Source organism: Haemaphysalis longicornis, unplaced genomic scaffold, assembly GCF_048455015.1.
Source record: "Haemaphysalis longicornis isolate Haplotype H1 unplaced genomic scaffold, Haemaphysalis longicornis Haplotype H1 scaffold_2, whole genome shotgun sequence".
Classification (NCBI taxonomy): Eukaryota; Metazoa; Arthropoda; class Arachnida; order Ixodida; family Ixodidae; genus Haemaphysalis; species Haemaphysalis longicornis.
Genome location: NW_027526295.1, coordinates 70510903 through 70529988, shown reverse-complemented (window position 1 = coordinate 70529988; position 19086 = coordinate 70510903). Strand labels below are relative to the sequence as shown.

The 19086-nt window shown below is 48.7% G+C and overlaps 1 protein-coding gene and 1 long non-coding RNA gene across 4 annotated transcripts in view; one reads left to right on the top strand and one right to left on the bottom strand.

Moving 5' to 3' along the window:
- LOC144168984 (monocarboxylate transporter 14-like) overlaps positions 1-19086 on the bottom strand; it is a 195763-nt gene that overhangs the window by 96697 nt on the left and 79980 nt on the right. The gene's annotated exons all lie outside the window — the stretch shown is intronic.
- LOC144168982 (uncharacterized) lies at positions 10375-18312 on the top strand. The gene is made up of 3 exons (XR_013322320.1): positions 10375-12345; positions 14998-15115; positions 17982-18312. It is a non-coding gene; the product is annotated as an uncharacterized LOC144168982 (long non-coding RNA).

Genomic DNA, 19086 nt, shown 5'->3' with positions numbered 1-19086 from the left:
GTTGCAGGCGAGAGGTTTGAAGGGCAGGGCAGGTCCATAGAAGGTGGCTCGTGTCGGCTTCAGACGCAGGGACCGTACAAAAGGGACAGGTGTCCGCAAACGGTGCGTGATAGCGGGCAGGCCGAGCGTGGGTCACTGCTGGGGATAATGCCACCCCAACTCGAAGCCTCCGCAGCAGGACCTCCTCCCAGCGAGCGAGCCCACTGGGGAGGTCGGTTCCACGCGGTGGAAGTAAAGCACGCGTGGCGCGGCGGAGGTTCTCCTTTTCCACCAGCAGTTCTTCTAGGGTGGACACCGGAAGAAGTGGCAGCGGTCTTTGTAGGTCTATACGGCGACAGGCGCGATCCGCCGCTATGTGGGCAGGAAGCATGTCCCGGCGAACCCACAATACGCGCACAGGGCATGGGTATGTGTCCAGGATCGCGTGAATACGTGCCGACATGCTGGTGCTACCCGCAACGCGACGTAGATCACGTATCGCCGTCGTTGAGTCCGTGTAAATTTTCAGTTTCACACCGGTAGTTACTGTCAATGAGAGCGCTTGGAGACCATCCCGAATTGCAGTAAGTTCTGCCAACAGGCTTGGGAGAGGTCGGAGGGTCTCGTAGGCGCAGCACTGGTTTAAGGTTGGGTGAGAGGGACAAGCCAAGGCTGTGGTTACGAGGCAGTCGTGTGTCCCGGCGTCCACGAAAGCCTGTATGACTCGTGTCCGCGTCGCAGGCGCCCAGTGACGGACATGAAGGAGGGCTGCATCCGGAGGTTGATGAAGGCCAGAGGTTCGGACATGTAGCCTTGCCAGAGGCTTGTTGTCCGTCACCTGATGGTAGAGCCAGGGCGGTCTAGCCGCAGAAAAGGCTGGCATCGTATCAGGAACGTGGCCCATATACGCAGCGAGAGCCGCTGCCTCCGGTACATATCCACGCTTTAGCAGGCGAGCGGAACGACGCTGATGGATGATCTCATCTAGAGTGTTTAGCTGGACTTCGGCTAGTAGCGGCGGGATTGGTGTTATGCGAGGGAGGCCAGTAATGGTGCGCATGGCGGCCCTGTTGATGGCCTCAAGCCGAGCCCAGTCCGCTTGCGTCATGTGCTGGAACTGGGCCTGATACACAAGCCGTGGCTGTAGTACGGCGCGCACTAGGAGACGGGCAACAGTCCAGCAGGCCCCGCCAGACTTCTGAGCGATGCGGCGAACGAGGTGGAGCATCTGTCCGGCTTTCTGCCGAGCAGATCGGAGCCACTGAGCTGCTGACCCTGATGCCGATATTTCTAGTCCTAGGACCCGAAGACGGTCAACCACGGGTATGTCGTTCCCATTCAGTTGCAGTGAAACGGGAGACACTGCAAGGAGGCGGCGGCCCCAAGCGTTGGCCACAGGAAGTAAAGCAGTTTTCTCTTGCGAGAGAGAGAGGCCCGCATACTCGCACCATCTCTGGCAGTCTGTTAGTGCTTGCTGGAGGCACTCGGCTTGTCGTGACAGGTCTGGATGCACTGACCACACCGTAATGTCATCCGCGTACATGAGGAAATATAGATCTCGGATTGAAGCAAGGTGCCAAGCTAGCGGCAACATGACGATGTTGAAAAGAAGCGGAGACAAAACAGACCCTTGTGGTACGCCTCGGAGTGGTGTAAAGTGACCGAAACTTGCTCCGTTGACGCGGATGGAAAAAGAACGGTGTTGAAGGAAGTATCGGACGAAATCGCAGACTTTGTCTGGAAGGTGGAGGCCATGTAGAACTTGTAGGATGGCAGCGTGACTAACGTTGTCATACGCCTTGCATATGTCCATGGCGAGCAAAGATCTCACACGGCGGGATCGGCCTCCAACTAAAACCATAGATGAGAGGTATTCCAACCCATCCTCAGTACCGAGATAGGGCCTGAATCCAACTTGCGCCGGGTGATACCATTGAAAGGTATCAAGCCACCACTGAAGCCGTGTTGCAAGCATTCACTCGAACAACTTGCACAGCGTCGATGTCAGGGCGATGGGGCGTAAGTTCCGAAGTACATGTGGTGGTTTCCCGGGCTTTGGAATGGGAACAATATCCGCCCGAAGCCAAGAGTCAGGTAGTTGACCGGAGAGCCACACCTGATCGTAAGCCTGATGGCTGCTCAGACAGCAGCAGAATCGGTGGGCGGGGTGACCAGTATTGCGTAACATCGCAGAAAATGGGCATACCCATTTCGGTTGCTGACAGGAGGTCGATGGTGCTTATAGGTGAAATGGTGCAACCCAATATGGTGAAACTGCGCACACGTCTCTAAATCTGCGCCCCACTGTTAGACGACGAGCGTCCCCGTCTCCCTAAAATTTCAGCCGGCAGCCGGTTCGTGATTCCATTTACATCGCGATGTGGTGCATAGAGCGCACCTGTGATCATTAGTTCTGTGCCCTGGAAGATGCTGTTATTACTAAGGATCATCAGTTATCTTGGCGCACGTTTGCTGCTTGGCCTGCCGGAGCTGGTTGACAACGTTAGACCTGAAAGCAAGACGTCGGTTGTGCCCACGGAGTAAGATACGTGGTCGTGCCTAACGTCGGGCCATCGTACACCCGTGAAACCCCCGCCCCCTGGTGTGCATCAGCCTTTCCGCATACGAGCTACAAACAGAGAATTCGAGAGGTTTTGTGAATAACGCTGCACGGTTTTCCCGTTAAACCAGAACAGGCAAGGTAACCGTTGTTTCGTGCGGAGGAATAGCGCGAAAGAAAATTGGCAGACGGCGTGGCTGCGAAGCAGATATTACAGTAAAATCTCGTTAATTCGAACTCGAAGGAAACCATACATTGTTCGAATTAAGCAGAGTTCGAATTGGCGTGAGGGCGCTAGAATGAATGGACCTCGCGCTACACTGCGCGGGCAGAGCACAAAGAAGCCACCCTGTGGACTTTTTATAGCCAATTAGACACTACTACACGTTTGTGGCAGGTGATTTTTTAAAATAATGTTCGTCGAGGTTGAACAGGGAACGAAACAATGGATCAGTCAGTTATACGCGCAGAAGAGGCACTGACATTCCATTTATGTGAGCAGTGAGACGTACTGTCAAAATAAATTACCCTGTCTATGCCCGAAAGCAAGTTTGCAGGCAGGGTCGAGGCGATCAAAATTAAAAGTAATCGGTAATATGCATTTGCTTGCGTTTCTTCTGTCACGGCTCCATGAGCATCTCTTCGAACTGGCTGAAGAGCTCTGTCGCAGCGTTGGAATTCCCATCTGCTGAGAAATAACGTGCTGCAACATCTAGCCTCGACGTTGATTTGTTGCATACATCTCTAGTAAATTTCGTTTGGTTTGCATTTTCAACACAGTGTATTGTAATCACTCTGGTCCGACTTCTGCGAGTAGCGAGCGGAAGCAGTGTATGCGAGTTCGAATTAACCGTTCTGGACACCGAGGCGTTCGAATTATTGGAAGTTTTCTCCCATTGAAATATACAGGGTTGTGCCGGGACCAGGCCGTCAGTTCGAATTAACTGTAAGTTCGAATTAACCGAGTTCTAATTAACGAGCTTTACTGTAAACAGTTTTAGTAAAGCGTTTTCAGCCTAAGAAAAGTGTTAGCGTTCGCTATTCCCTTGCATCGTCCGCACTGCGCATGCGCAATACGCAAAGCTGGTTATGGGTTGAGAGTATAAAAAAGAAAAAAAAATTGTGCGTGGAGGTGGAAGGACGGAAATGAGAAGCAAGAAATATTAGAGGGGGGTTGGGGGTCAAAGAGACGAGGAAGGAGAATACATGGTGATGGAGGAAGAGCATATAAGGGGAGGACTGAAGGGAAGAGGAGGGATGGACTAGAAGGAAGGGATGATAAGCCGAGAGGGAGGAGGGAGTAACGAAATGTAGTGGCCTAATGGCGAGAGAGAAAGGGTATGAGGAGGAATAGGTTTAGATGAAGAGGAATAAGAGAGGCAGGAACGGGAGAATGGACGCGCGACGCAAAAGGAAGGATAGAGAAAGGGACTGGAGATGGATCATCAGAGCGGAGGGGGAGATTAGGGAGGAAGTAAGGTACGTGTGAGAGAGGGCTGAAGAAGGAGGATGAGCCAGAAAGTAGGGTAATGCAGGGAGAGAAAGAGGAGTAGAGAGTGAGGGGGAGGTACATTGGAGCAGAGTCTTGGAGCGAAATTTCGCTCCGAAATGGCTCTCCAAACCCCGAACTTGATGAGGAATTCACCCTGGCTGAGCTTCGCATCGCCCTCCGTATGTGTAGAGGCAGCAAATCTCCTGGTCCCGACTCTGTAACTACCGCCCTACTTCGGAATATGTCAGATGCTGACCAACACCATCTCTTACATGCCATCAACCTTGTTTGGACAGGACAAATACCACTCTGCAACTTATGGAAGAAGGGCCACATGATCTTCATCCCGAAGCCCGGTAAACCTCTAGATCTCCCTAATCTCCGTCCAATAACACTGACCTCTCACGTTGGCAAAGTTATGGAGCGTATGGCCCTAAATCGCCTTCAGCAACATCTAGAGGATACCCAAGCACTCCCTCACTCTATGATTGGATATCGCTCACAGCTATCTACTCAAGACACACTGCTTCGCATATACGAGGACATCCTTCAGTCTCCCAGCTCAGCCCAGCTGAAAGCCATCCTCGCTATAGACCTAATGAAGGCATTTGACTATGTGGATCACGACGCTATGCTGTCAGAACTAGCAGAGACAAATTGCGGCTCGAACATGTACAGTTACGTCCGTGACTTTCTTCAATCTCGCACCCTGACGATACAAATTGGCGACCACAAGCTTGACGCGGTACCTCACCCTCAGAGAGGCATTCCTCAGGGTGCGGTCCTCTCTCCTACATTATTTAACCTCGCCATGCGCCGTATCCACCGTGCTCTACAATCTTTCCCCGAAATTCAGTATTCTCTGTATGCCGACGACATTACTATCTGGATCAAACGCGGCAGTCCGGGATTCATTCAAGACACCCTTCAAGACGCCCTCAGAGCCGTTGATCAAGCAGCTCACACTATCGGTCTAGCTTGCTCGGCTGAGAAAACTTCATTGCTGCTTGTGCACTCCCGTAATTGGAAACCACCTCAAGTTGTCCTTCATCACCATGACAACACCATCTACCCACAAAAAACTTTGAAAGTTCTTGGCCTTCACATGCAATCTGACGGAGGAGGAGGTTTGGCTGTGCAGCACATTCTCCGTCAGGCCGAACCCATTCTTAACATGATGCGCCGTGTCACTACACGCTCCAGGGGACTCAAAGAACAGGACCTTCTTCAACTCCGTGATGCTCTTATCCTCTCCCGCATTCGCTATCAAGCGCCGTACGTCGTCCTATCGCGCACCTTGGAAGGGAAGCTTGACGCTCTAATCCGCAAAGCGACAAAAATTTCTCTGGGTCTTCCTATTACCACTAGCACCACCCGACTTGCGCAACTTGGTGTTCTCCCGACGGTTACTGACATAATTGACATCCACCGCAGCCACCAACGTCAACGCCTCTCCGAAACTGCAACAGGCCTTCATATCTTACGCACATTAGGATACTCGTCCCGTCCTCCCCGACCTCAAACAACTCCTCTAGACAGCAAAATACTCCAACATATTACCGTAGCACCTATTCCCCGCCACATGGACAAGGAACGCAATCCCAAACGCCGTCTTATTCGTGCCGCATACTACGCCAAGAAAGTAAACCGTGATACTGACAGCCGCCACGTATTCACAGATGCGGCATTTGAAGATAGCCTCGGTGCGGTCGCCTTCATCACTTCAGAGGGTACTCATTACTCCATCACTCGACGCTGCACCTCCCCAGAAGAAGCCGAACTTCTCGCTGTCGCTTTTGCCGCTGCTGACAACACATCCCCCGTCCGCACGACCAACATCTACACCGATTCGAAGTCAGCATGCTACCACCTGGCTCAAGGTCTTGCGTTCCCCTCCTCACTGTCCCTCTTCAACAACGTTAAAGGGCGTTTTCACGTGCACTGGATCCCTGGTCACGCAGGCGTTGCAGGGAACGAACGCGCTCATCAGCTTGCCCGCGAAGCTCTCCTCCGGGCCCCTGTCGACGCTCGCGACACAAATTCTTGTCCTCCCCCTCCGCTCCCCAACTTAGCAGACATTCTAACCATACGCCGCACGTTCCCTCCCCTCCATTCCGGGCTTACCCGTCGCGAGCAAGTAGTCATCCGGCAGGCGCAAACATATACACTGCACACACCCACTCGGCTCCATCTGTTCCAACGCACGCCAGACACCCCTGTCCCACTCTGTCCCCACTGCCTTATTCCCCCTACCCAGGACCACATTCTGTGGGAGTGCCCCTACAACCCAACCCAACCACACAATTACACCGGAGAGTGGCTGGCTGTTGCGGCGAGTCTCCAACAGCAACGGGAACTTGCGGCCCACATCATCAGGGCCCTCAGCGGCTGCCTGGACCGAGGCGGCTGATTCGCCCCACCATCCCATGAACAATAAAGTTTCTATCTATCTATCTATCGCTCCGAATGAGTACAAATCAGGCACTTCTGGTGCGATGCGGAAGTTGAATTAAACTTGTTGGTATGCAATGCCTCTCCTGTAAAGAGACCTAAAATACAGCAGAGCAGCCTTACCTACGAAAGTAAGGCCTACAATTGAGAGAGAGAGAGAGAGAGAGACTAAACATGTTTATTGTTTCTTATTAAAGAGTCCTTAGGGTGGCCTCCTCATTCCAGGAGTCCATTGGCACGGGCCGTGTCTCCTGCCCTCTCCACCAACTTGCGCTGGACGTCGAGGGAAGAGCTGGCCAAGGCGCTCTCCCAAAGCTCATAGGTGTGGAAGGGATTGGGCGGGTCAAGTGGGCTTTGTGTACAGCCGCCGACCATGTGAAAAAGTGTTCCAAACTCCCCGCAGAAGTGGCACAAACGGGGATACAGGGTGGGGGCTATGTGGTGGTTTCTGCTAGGGTGGGGGTAAGTATTAGTTTGCAGGGCACGAAGTATTCTATCGTGACCCTTGGGTAGTTGTTTGTGCGGTGGGGCGTACGTTTGTCTTTGGAGCCGATAGTGCGTTGTAATCTCATGAAACGAGACTAGAGGAAGCGGACGCAGATCTTCTTCTTCAGGTGCTCGGCCGGTCAATTCTCGAGCTGTGAGATGGGTAATCTCGTTTCCTGAGAGTCCAATGTGCGCAGGCGCCCAGATTATCTTGGCGGGTCTTCTTAGTGGCTTCTGTTGAAGTATTTTAAGTGCAATTTTGTGTATTCTCCCGCTGGAAAAGTTGCGACAAGCCTGTTGAGAGTCAGTAATTACGGTCTCAACCTGAGTTTGGGTAAGCGCTAAGGCAATGGCCGCTTCCTCGGCGAGTAGAGGGTTGGCTCGGTCCAGTGATACGCTGGTGCGGTGCTCTTGGCCTATAATAACTGTTGCTACTGAGGCCCGCCTTCCGGGATAGAGGGCCGCGTCCGTGTACGCCACGGCAGGATGGCTTCCATACACTTTGAGATAGCACGGGCTCTTGCTTCTCTGCGGTCGGCGTGATGCACTGGGTGCATGTTTCGCGGTAGCACAGGTACTGTAATGTGGCGCCTGATATCATGCGGGATGTCTGTGACTTGGGGTGTTGGGTGTTGAAGCGGAATCGATAGTCCAAGTCTCGAAAGTATGGATCTGCCGGTTTCTGTAGTGCCTAATCTTGCCCTCTGATTGGATAGATGTGCCTCTATGAGTTCATCAGCTGTATTGTTGAGTCCGAGACGAAGCAGTTTGTCTGTCGAGGTGCTGACTGGTAGGCTCAGAGCCTGCTTGTAGGCTTTTCGTATAATGGTGTCCAGTTTCTTCAATTCCGTTGTTGAGAGCAGAGCATAGGGTATTGCGTAAGTGATCCGCGAGATGACGAACGCCTGCACGAGTCGTAGTGTATCGGATTCACCCATGCCCCTTGCCTTAGTTGTTATGCGCTTGAGCATGTGTGTGACTTGCTCGGTCATGGTCTTGAGCTTGTTGATTGTTATGATATTTTTCTTGTCCGCCTGAAAGGTGACGCCCAGTATCTTGATGCTTTGAGCAGGGGTGATAATGTGCCGATCTATGTGTATGGCGATGGTGGGTGTCCCTGAAGCTTTCTGTTTAGTTGGAGACACGAGCAATAGTTCGCATTTTTGAGGGGCGCAGCTCAGCCCGCATGACCTTGCGTAGCCATTTACTACGTCCGCTGCTTCCTGTAGGCGCTCCTCCATTGCTCCCACTGAACCCGTGGTGGACCAGATGGTAATGTCGTCCGCGTAGAGACGATGATTTATACCCTGAATAAAATTAAGTAGTGCAGGGAGTCCTATGAGAGCAATGTTAAAGAGGAGGGGAGATAGTACAGCCCCCTGGGGAGTTCCACGTCCTCCTATTGGAAAGGGGTCCGTGGTGTGGTCCCCTACTTTGAGTGTGGCTTTCCGATTTGTGAGGAAAGACTTGACATACTGGTAGGTCTTGACTCCGCAGTCCAGGGTGTTCAGCTTCTCCAGGATGGCCGTGTGTTTTACATTATCGAAAGCGCCCTTTAAATCCAGTGCCAATATAGCCGTCGGGGAGTTACGAGTTGCGGGTCTCATTGCTTCTTCTTTGAGCTGGAGCAGTATATCCTGCGTTGCCAATAGAACATTTTATAATAAAAAAATGATGTTCCTTGCAGAAATTTCTCCTCTGCTGGGGCTCGAACCAAGGCCGTTAGTTACAAAACCCCGTGGTTCTACCTGTTAGGTTAGTGAGGCCGAACAGCGGAAAACTTTTAGCAATTGGTTAAAACCTAGGCACGAATGTTCGAAGTGAAGATAGCAGGTGGCGTTGGCTGCGTTAAGGAAGTATCGGGCTGGTACCCGCAAAGGTAAAATCGCGCATCGGTAAAAGGGGTACGGGGAGGGGGAAGCTATGGTGGAGTCAGGAGTAGCAGAGGCAGAAGGGGAAACGTAGGGGAAGAGCGAGAGTTGTGGGAGTACGAAATAGGGGAGAGGCTACATGGCTGCAGTCCGGCATGTGCTACGAAGCAAGCACACAGGCGGCCATTTTTGTTTCTCTCATTAACGTTGGATGCGCATACATGGTGCGAGGGTTCTGGAGGCACGTGGCCGTATATCTTGCTGGCCGTACGTGACTGCTCGCTTGAGCAACCCGCTTCCATGTATTGGGTTGGGCTGAAATGTAACAAGAGTTAGCTGCAAGCGGATCCTTCATGCAGTTAGCTTAATTGCACAAAATGGGAGCCGGAGACATTTGCACTCGCCCAAATTCTTGCGATGTCGACCTGAGCCACGTAACCGTTTCGTACAATCATTTACCCATCCTTTCTCGCTACTCACTTACATGCTTCGTTACGGACTTCTTAGTTCAAAAGATAAAGACGGTCTTGGAAATGCCTTGAACACTTTCCGAAGACAGTATGTAGAATCGGTAATTATAGACAGTATTCTCCTTTTCAGAAACTACCGGCAGGCTTAAGGAATACACTTAGGAAGGTGCAAGCACGTAGCGTGTGATTCAATGCCACGGTACGTGAACTAATGGTGCAGTTCGTCAGTTGCGTCCAACTGAGGAAATCAACTCTGTCAAAAAGACAGAAGCGTACATTTTATGTAGGAATCAAATTTGTCGAGCAACAGATGCTGGCGTGCTAGTCAAGTGTCATAAGCTTCTGCTCACAATCGACGTATATGCTTCCAAGCTTGTGGTAAAGCCTGTTATCATGACGCGTTTCACATGTGCTTCAAACATATTTTTCTTTCTGTATACGTAAGAAATAGCCAGTACCCGTTTTTTTTTATGGACCTAGCTTAAGAGGTTGTAAATGAACGAAATTCTAGCTAATGAAAGAGACGTGAATGAAACAAAAATTTACGACGATGGTGCTACCGTATATACCTTCACCGAATGGGACAGTGTGCCAACAAGAAAGTAATGCCTCCAGCTCCGCATAAACTTCTTCAACTTCCCGCAAATGAACAACGATGTTTAGAACTTACATTATCGGAGCTAGGAGGGCCGTAAACCGTTTCTTGAACGGAGATGAACGCGTTATTTCTTCTAACCGCTCTCCGGTGGAGTGAACATGCGGGATGGAATGAGAGATGTTTGAACAAAACAGCAGCTCCCAGGAGCGCAAGGTTCGGAAAGCTGTATCATCACCCGTCACGAGCTCCTCGGCATGTGCTATTCTTTCATTCATGTCATGCATGGTCATCCTGGCCCTATATACACCAACCTACTTCATGGATTTTAAGTCGCTTCACTTTTCTTTTACTGAGATAATTTAGCATTTAACTGTACATCTGTGTCATCATCGAATAACTGTCTTTGGCACTCTTTGCCCTTGTTGACCTTGCGCCATTAAAGGGACACTGAAGTGAATTTGTCAAGTTTCTGTTTTTGCTTGCAATGCGTAGACTGGCTCAAATAAACACACTTTTCATCGTTTATTCGGGCGATAAGTCGGTAATTATTTTATAAAGCCCGAAAGAAGAAAAACTACCATGCGCGGTCCGCGGCGGCCGCACCAACTAAATGAAACGTCAGGAGGCGCCTGCACCGTGATTGGACGATGTCTGGGATTTTAAAGTTCACGCACACGCGCTTGCATGTGTATAAATGTTATTTTTCTTATTTGGAAAAAGCTTTTGTGCTATTGCCGACAAGCATATGTGTCGGATAGCAGTTTAGGGGTTCATTTCAAACTAGTTTCGGTTTCTGCTCTTCGCAACAAGGTCATTGCTCCCGACGTTATCTCTGCGTCAGCCATACTTTCGGAATCGTCATGAAGCGTTATTGTCATGTTCTTGGCTGCGTAAATGGGCTAGGTAAATGTCTTAGCACCGCTTCTAGTGAGAAAGTGTCGTACCATCGTGTGCCAAAGGACGAGCCGCGGCGGACGCAGTGGCTGAACGCACTCCGCTTGCGCATTTCTCACACGAAGACCAGCGTCCTCCAAGTTTGTTCGGACCACTTCCTCCCGAAGGACTTCTTCTATGATCCGAAGCTCAGAAGCGAGTTTAAATTTCGGCAAAAGATTAGGTTGAACAAGGATGCGGTGCCCAGCGTCTTTCCAGCAGAGATTGTGCGACCTCCGCGACAGCCAGATGATCAGGTGAGTCGTCGTGTGCTATTAGTTATTCCCTAATTGGAAGATGCTTCTTGCTCGCCTAGTGGTGTAGCTAGAATAAACAGGGTGTATGTTTCGCTTGCATGGAAAGATGTGGAAGCAGTTTTTGGATCAGCCAGAATTGCCGCGCTTTCGGAGTCGTGGTTGGGAGCGAGGAAGCTACTAAAATAGAAGAAAGCCAACGCTTTGAAGTGCACAGGAGCGCCCATAACTTAGTAAAATATACGAAGGTGTGACGCATGTCCTTGGTGTCAGTTTAATTTAGCAACAGCAATGTTACACGTAGTTATTCTCTTTATTTAGCGATCTGCACAGTTGCGCGCAAAAAGCGGTAAGGCACGTGAAATCGCGATCGTACAAGCCGCCTCTCTCATTGCACTGTCTTGACTACAGTGCAACGAATTATTAAGCACAGTACGTCCGCGGCTAACTCATACATTGTGAAAGAGCATGCAGGTATTGCGGCGGCGCTTGGGCACACGTACCGAAGTATCCTGTCCAGTTTCTTTTCGCGTCTGCTTTTGGAGAATGAGAAAGAAGCAGGCAGCGTCTAATAATTATACTCAGATAACAGTACGTATTTGCCCAACCTAGCTCAATTTAAACTTTTATAGGTGGCAAACAACTTGAAATAAAGCTTCTAATAACACCTATCAGTGTAACTAAACTGCGTCAAGTAACCATGCAAACAGCGTCCAGCTAGGCAGCACACACTCAAGCTCATGGCGCGCACCACCAGTCTAACTTTGATTCCTTGCATAAAAATGGGGAGTAGTTTTTAGTGTGGTGTCTGACACAATTGCTGCATTACTATAAGGCGAAACGAGAAAATGGAAAAGCCTTTTACTCCTACGGCCTAAGTATATTCTGAATGAATGCGTGTAGTGAATTGGAAGATGTTAACTGAAATTATCGAATTTCTAACACAGTACAATTTTGGTGTGCATGACAGCAGAACAAATAAGATATCTTGACACAAAAATAATTTTAATGCCTGCAATAAGGTCCCCTTGATTTGTTGTGGGGGAACGAAATTTCTTTGGAGTTGCTACAAATTGTAAAGCCCAAGTGCGTGTTCAAATTCTTTCACTTCTAACAGTGTACATCTTGCAGGTTGCCAGCATTGGGCACACTCTTTCACAAGCGGCCAGCAGCACCAGTACACACGTTTTCACCAGCACAGGCTGTGAGCAAGAATCCTGGCAAAGTGGCGACAGCGAAAATGTTCCACAGGTATGGCTTCGGTGTAGCTCGGGGAAAGCTCTGCTCGACTAAAGCATCTTGTGGGGCTACAGTCAAACACGGATATATCGAACTCCAAGGGGATCGTGAAAGAATTTGATATATCGATAATTCGATATATAAAATAGGCCTATCTGAAGATTATCTGACAACTCCGCACATCACTGAGAGTTTTCTGAAGTCGTGGTAAACGGTAATTTACCGTCAAAGCACGGAAAATTCGAACCGCAGCATGATGACCACCGCACTTTAATTATCATTGAAATGTCTTTGAGCTTCGCTTGTTTTTTCTTCTGCATCGTAGAGTCCGCCAAATTGTCTTCAAGAGTACAAACACACACAAATGAGAAAATCAATGCTGTACACTGTGCCACAACAGAGGCGAATAACGCTGACGTAACCTCGGCTGCAGTAGGCGGTTGGGAACGTTGTCAGGCACTGCATGCCGTTATCTTCAGTATCCAAACCGAACACCTCCCCCATCTGGAGGCGTGCAACGAAGTCGCTTTGCACCCGACACGCTCTCGAATACCCGGGGTGGGTTGTGCTGCATTTGCCTTTACGTTAACGTTGATGGGTGCATCGCCCTCAAAACTACTGCGAGGAATTCCGAACGACTTTTCAACCAACATCTTTTCAGCAGCCTGCACCCGACGAATTCCCGCCTTCGTTGCTCTGAAATAAATGCCTTGTACAAAACAAACACACAACGCCGCATCGGTTCCCCTGCACGAGCCACCAAACAGCTCAGTCACAGAAAAAGAGTGCCTCCGGTCAATTTCTTTTGCTCCTTTATGTCCTTTCGCCCCAACCACTATCCGCGTTCTAGCTATCATGGAGCTGCCCCTCGTGCTAGCGTGAAAACAGCTGTTGAAGGCCATCGAAGCGACATAATGCCGCAGACGCCGCCTCTGTCTCACCAAGCCAGGCAGCGCCTGCGATGAGTCAAAATTATCATCAACTCCACACCACCAGAGGACGCAAACTTTCAGGGGAGCCTTCAGCGCGGAATTTGATATATCGAATTTGCCCGTGATCAGGAGTTCGATACACGCGCACAACAGCCCTATACTTTTGCATGGGATTTTCAAGGGGATGTTTGCACTGTTCGATATAGACAATAATTCGATATATCCGTGTTCGATATATCCGTGTTCAACTGTAGTTGTTTTTCATCTTTCACCTCAAACTCTTTCACCTCATCTTTCACCTCATCTTTCACCTTAATTAGTCAATGTTAGAGTCCTTTCACAACAAGTCTGCCGGTTCCATCTCCTGAAGGAAGCTTAGTAGAAAGCGCGACATGTCTCTGCAAAGCATCCAATGTCCCCTTGGATAGACTAAATGTCCCCTTGGATAGACTATGTGGTCCAGAGTGTTGTGTGGGGCTGCCAACTTTCAAACTGCTGAGAGTATTGCCATCCGTTCGGCATCATGCTCTGGGCAACACAACGCATTCGCCGCTCCCTGAGGAACTCCAACTGCTGTCCTCAGCCCTTTCCTGTGAAACACTTCGAGGTGCTCATACTGGGATTCTGAAGGGGAGATCAGAGGCAACGTGTAAGGAATACAACTCAAAATCAGTCCTGAGTGCAGCTTAATCATTGACCCCAGGTGATTCCCCCACTTAGCTCCAGCAATCCTCCTCAAAATGCTCGCACAAGGAAGCAGAGCCAAAATAGTCATGTCCACTGCCCGTTACCAATAGTACAGTCTGCTGTCCAGGGTGACACCAAGGAACCACACGTGAGTGGCTTGACAGATACACAGGCTGCCCAATTTTAAAGTAACACGGGTGGACCGCCGCCACATCCTAGGGAAAAGAACAAAGCAGGACTTCTCAACCGAAAGCGTCAGTCTGACAGAAGACAGATATTTCTGCATGGTGTGAACGCTTCCTTGAGCCATCACTGCGAGTTGTTTATGTTGATATCCAGACAACCAGGTGCAAACATCATCAGCGTACACAGATACATGAGCTCGTTGTAAAACTTCTTTTAGTGCTCCAGGTAGTCCAGCCATGGCTGCATTGATAAGAATAAGGGACAAAACACTACGTGGGGTAACGCCATTGAGACACTTTTTTTGCTGAGCACACTCCCCAACCGTACTTGCATGTACTGGTCTGTGAGAAAACCGTGAATGAAGTGAAGTAGGTTTCCTTGCACCCCTATTGCATGTAGTCTGTCTACTGTTGGTGGTCTCAGGACGCAGTCGTAAGCTTTTGAAACGTCGAAAAACAGAGCTATAGTTGACAGTCCATGCGCTCGGTTATGTTCGAACTGGCTGATAAAATGTGGTCAATAAGTACATTACTTTCAGTAACATAAATTTTTCGTCAGTTGATTTTTCACAAATTTAGCTAAGCACAGGCTACAAACGTCACACAGAAGGAAAGTTGAAGTTCTTTATTCTAGTCAAGTACAATGGCTGAGGAGGCGGGAAAAAAAGCTGCTGTGCTCATGGCTTGACGGAGTACTGAGAGACATGAATTTTCAAGCAGCACATAGCAGCTACTATAACGTACATGCACACCCAAAAAATGCAGAATCTTTTGTATTACAATACGTCAACTAATGTCTTTCAGCCAATGATATTGTTGACGCAATCTAATAAATTTTTGGTCACCTTTTCATCCTTCAGGAGCAGGAGCGAGAACCAGTACAACCTGAACGAGATGTCTTGCCAGTGTCGGAAAAGGGAGCTACTGTCTCCACTCATAGCGTTGCAGTGCAAGCTTGCCCAGATGTGAGGAACATAGGTAAGATCACACACTTATAGTGCATAAGCAAGTGCACTGCTGCATTTTCTGCACCGTACATTCTAGGCTATATACTGCTATTTCAGCACCCTATCTTTGTCATTCCACAAGGACTAGGTCGTTCTTGTTTACATGTTCTGCACCAGTCCTTTTGATGCCATACATACCTGACCTTACTATAACCAGAAATTTGCACCCACTATTGCTCACTCAGTGTGTTTGGACACGGAACGAATAGTGTGGGCATTCTAAACTTCTACCTGTCCACTTTAGCATAACTTTGTGCCTCTTCAACCTTTTGGATCCCCATTAGATTGAAGTAATGAACTGTTTATAGAGAAACATAGCTTTCACAATGCAGAGTCTTTTTTTCGCAATTTTGGGTGCATTTTTAAAACAGAGCTACACTTTTTAAGAAAACAGTATAGCTGAATTTGTTGTCTTTGAGGACAAACATGGCCTGCAAAAAGATAACCTTACGAGGTGACTTGATGTAGACAAGTGTTTGACAAAATTAGGTCTGGTCCAGGGACATAACTGGGAGTGTAAAATTGTACCTAGTCGCTGACTAAGTCCTCAACAAGAAACCCATATGGGTTCCGAAGCATCAAACATTCTATTTTGCCTTGGTCAGTGACAGCAACTTCACACTTCCAAGGGTCACTTTATGAAAATTTTGTGCTTTTTTAGAATTATTTTCATTGCACGGGTGAACTTGCCCCAAACACCGAAAAGTATCAGCATGACCAAGGTGCTGCACTACCACATTCTCGTGCAGTGCTTTGGTTCTATTTTGCTTCTTTTCGCCTTTCCGCACCCTAAAAAAACTTGTTATGGTGACGTCATTAAGCAAAAAGTACGTTTAGGTCACTTAAAAAGCAGCTGCATCTTCGTAGAGTACTCGATCGCCTGCAAGAGCTTCCCAGGGACGCGGTTCTGCGTGCTTCGTCGCCGCTCGTCTTTCGGGCGTCGGCGACGGCAGCAACATATCACCCCTGTCACCTCCAAATGTGTCAGGCACAAATGAATTCTACTGTCACCTCGTTTAGACCTGATACTGGAACAGTGAGAGGTTGGCTTCATTTTGCAGTGTGGACAACGAATGCGGCTTCGTTTCGAATATATACGTCGCAGAAAAAAATGTTTCGGAGATGTGATTACCCAATCCCGGGCAATAACTTATGTCTTTTATAAGAATATAAACCATGCAAAAATGTTAAGTATATTCCTAGCCTGTGTGTGCGTCGTTAAATATTTGACCAAGGCAAGTTAATGAAACCACGGAAAAATACATGGTGTGCAAGTGCGGAAGAAACATGATAGCTTTAACAGAAATGAAAAAAAAAAAAAACAGTGCAGCTTCTGACATGCTAAAGACGTTCGTCGAAACTTGATCCAGGTTGGGTTCCCCAGACCAACTATATGCGAAATGCACTGCTATTTTGCGAGACATAGGTGGGGGGTAGGGGAGGGGGATGCTGTGTACAAATGCGGAGCGGAATCAAGCAATGAATGTTTTAGTAATCACACATACCAATCTCGCGTTCACTTTCCCTTTGTTTTTCGACTTTGAAGAACAGCTGATCGTACGGCGGACGCATTTTTGGAAGTACACAAGGTAGGCAGTATATGCAACAAGCAATGAAAGGTGTCGTTGGAAGAGTGTGGCATGTGATAAGGCCCTCTGATTTCAGTTTTTGCTTTATTCTGCAGGCTCTCTGTGTCGTATGACGATATTTCGAAGAAGCATTTAGCCGCAGGACTCGGATTATATTCTAAGCCCGTCTCCGATCTGCTCGCAGAGGATATATGTAGCAGATGAATGTTTGCAGGCGCTCACCTCACGACAAGACGACTCTGTCGTGTGCTGAGATCCCCGAGTATAATTATGCATTGTCCATCGCACTTTTGTTGAATATTCCCGAAATTAACACAGACTGGCTTGTAAATGCCCGAAATTAACACACACTGGCTTGTAAATGGTGGTGATCAATATCTGAGGTATAATATTGGCAAACATAACTGGCGTGCTGCCAGGTATTAGTGGTCCGCTGATTATCTAAGCGCACAAAACTGATTTACATCATAGTGTATATCCGTAGCATGAACATCTGAGGAACCAGTGGTTGCGGAGACACTGCTTGATTCAGGACAGTGTAACTACACTCGGCTCCATCATACGTCGGTTCCGCGACGCTGGCCTGTGACACACACCTGGCGCTTATACATACCGAATATACCACACTAAGATTGCGACAGAAACATTTACACTCGTAAACACACCCCATTTGCGAACAGAGTGACTGCTCCACATAAACATGGATTTCAAACGCCCGCAAACGGTAAATCTCGGTCATGCGCACGTGCCGCAAAAGCAGCGGCGACAGCGGGGAGCGGGACGCGGACTCCCGCGGCTGCTTTCGAAACGGGCCGCTAGGGGGATTTCAGTGGCGCCCTTACAGGCCGCACTCAAGGCGTATACTGCTACAAGTTGTTCTCAGACCTCCAGCATTTTAATCAAAACTGTGTAAACCTTGCTGTGTTCTCTTGCATGAAATTTATGCTAATGAAACTATTACTGGGGTGCATTTGCGATTGCAAACTTTCAGCGTTTTTACATGCTTTTTTAAAAAAACTGGCCCGACATTTTTGCTGTTACTATTCAGACGGTGTCATTGGGCTATCCTGTCCTTGCCATAGCTTGCATTTTCCAGTACTATACGAGACAGCCGTAGTTCTACTTAAACCACTCTGCCTTGCACAACAGAATTCTCTGTTCCTTTGAATTGTATGACAAAGCTGCTTTTTTTTTCATTTCTCAGTTTGGAAAAACATATTAATTTGCTGCTGTGACCCTTCCATACAGGTAGCCAGGTGAACACGTACTTAAAGGATGTTCAGTCCAAGTCGGTGCAAGTGTGCATGGAGGACCTGCTCCTTTCATCAACGCCTGTCAAGCGGAAGCGACTGCTGTTGGGAGATGCCCCACCAGATCTACCAGTACTGCCATCTCCAGAAGTTTCGCCCGTACGCAGATGTCAAAGAGGAAGCAGCTACAGGGGGCAATCTGAAGAGGCTTCAGAACAATATACGCCTCCTCCTGTGCTCCTATCCCAACTATCTGGGGATGAGTCGCAAATGCAGAGTGCTCCAGACGACACAGGCAGCAGCTATCAAGAGGAAACTACACTGACACTGGATGACACTTTCCAAGGGTAATATGTCTTGTTATATCGAATTATTATTGTGATAACACTATTTTAGCTCACAACAAGGTGATGCTATTTGCAGGAGCATCGACATTGTCGAAGACGTCCCTCGACCAGACATGAAGTACATTGTCTTCGAAAGTTGTCTCCTTCTGCTGCTGCGTATCTGCGCCGTGTGTGCTGGCATTTGTGACGTTTCATTGAGCTACTTTGGGACCTGCATCACAGCGACTACCAGCTGCCGCCATAACCCTGGGCACAGGAGGAAGTGGTCGAGCCAGCCCTTTGTGGGAAGAAAGCCCAAAGGGAACATTGACCTTTCTGCGGCCATTCTGTTCACTGGACTGCACCCGACCCCAACTCTGAGGATGCTGCGTTCAATGAAAGTGCAAGTGTTTGAGGACAGGACCTTCTACAGCTACCAGAGGGCCTACCTGCTGCCAGTAGTGCATGCCGTAAGTATAATAGCTCATCTTTGTCCAAACAAAATTTTTTTTCATTAGAACATACCTTCTTTCACTAGCACAGACCTTCTTACTCTTTCTGGCTATACATCACAATCACTAACCTGCATGTGCATGCTTTAGTTGATGCGTACTCTCAGGCACTGATTACAAAGTGTGAACCTTTTATGAAGTGGAAAATACTATGGCAGGCACCATGACTAGCCTGGGTATTGTTGACAGATGACTTCTACTCAAAAACACTGTTGCTCCTGCGCCAAGGAGACACGTATACATTACTTTTGTGTGCATCCGATTC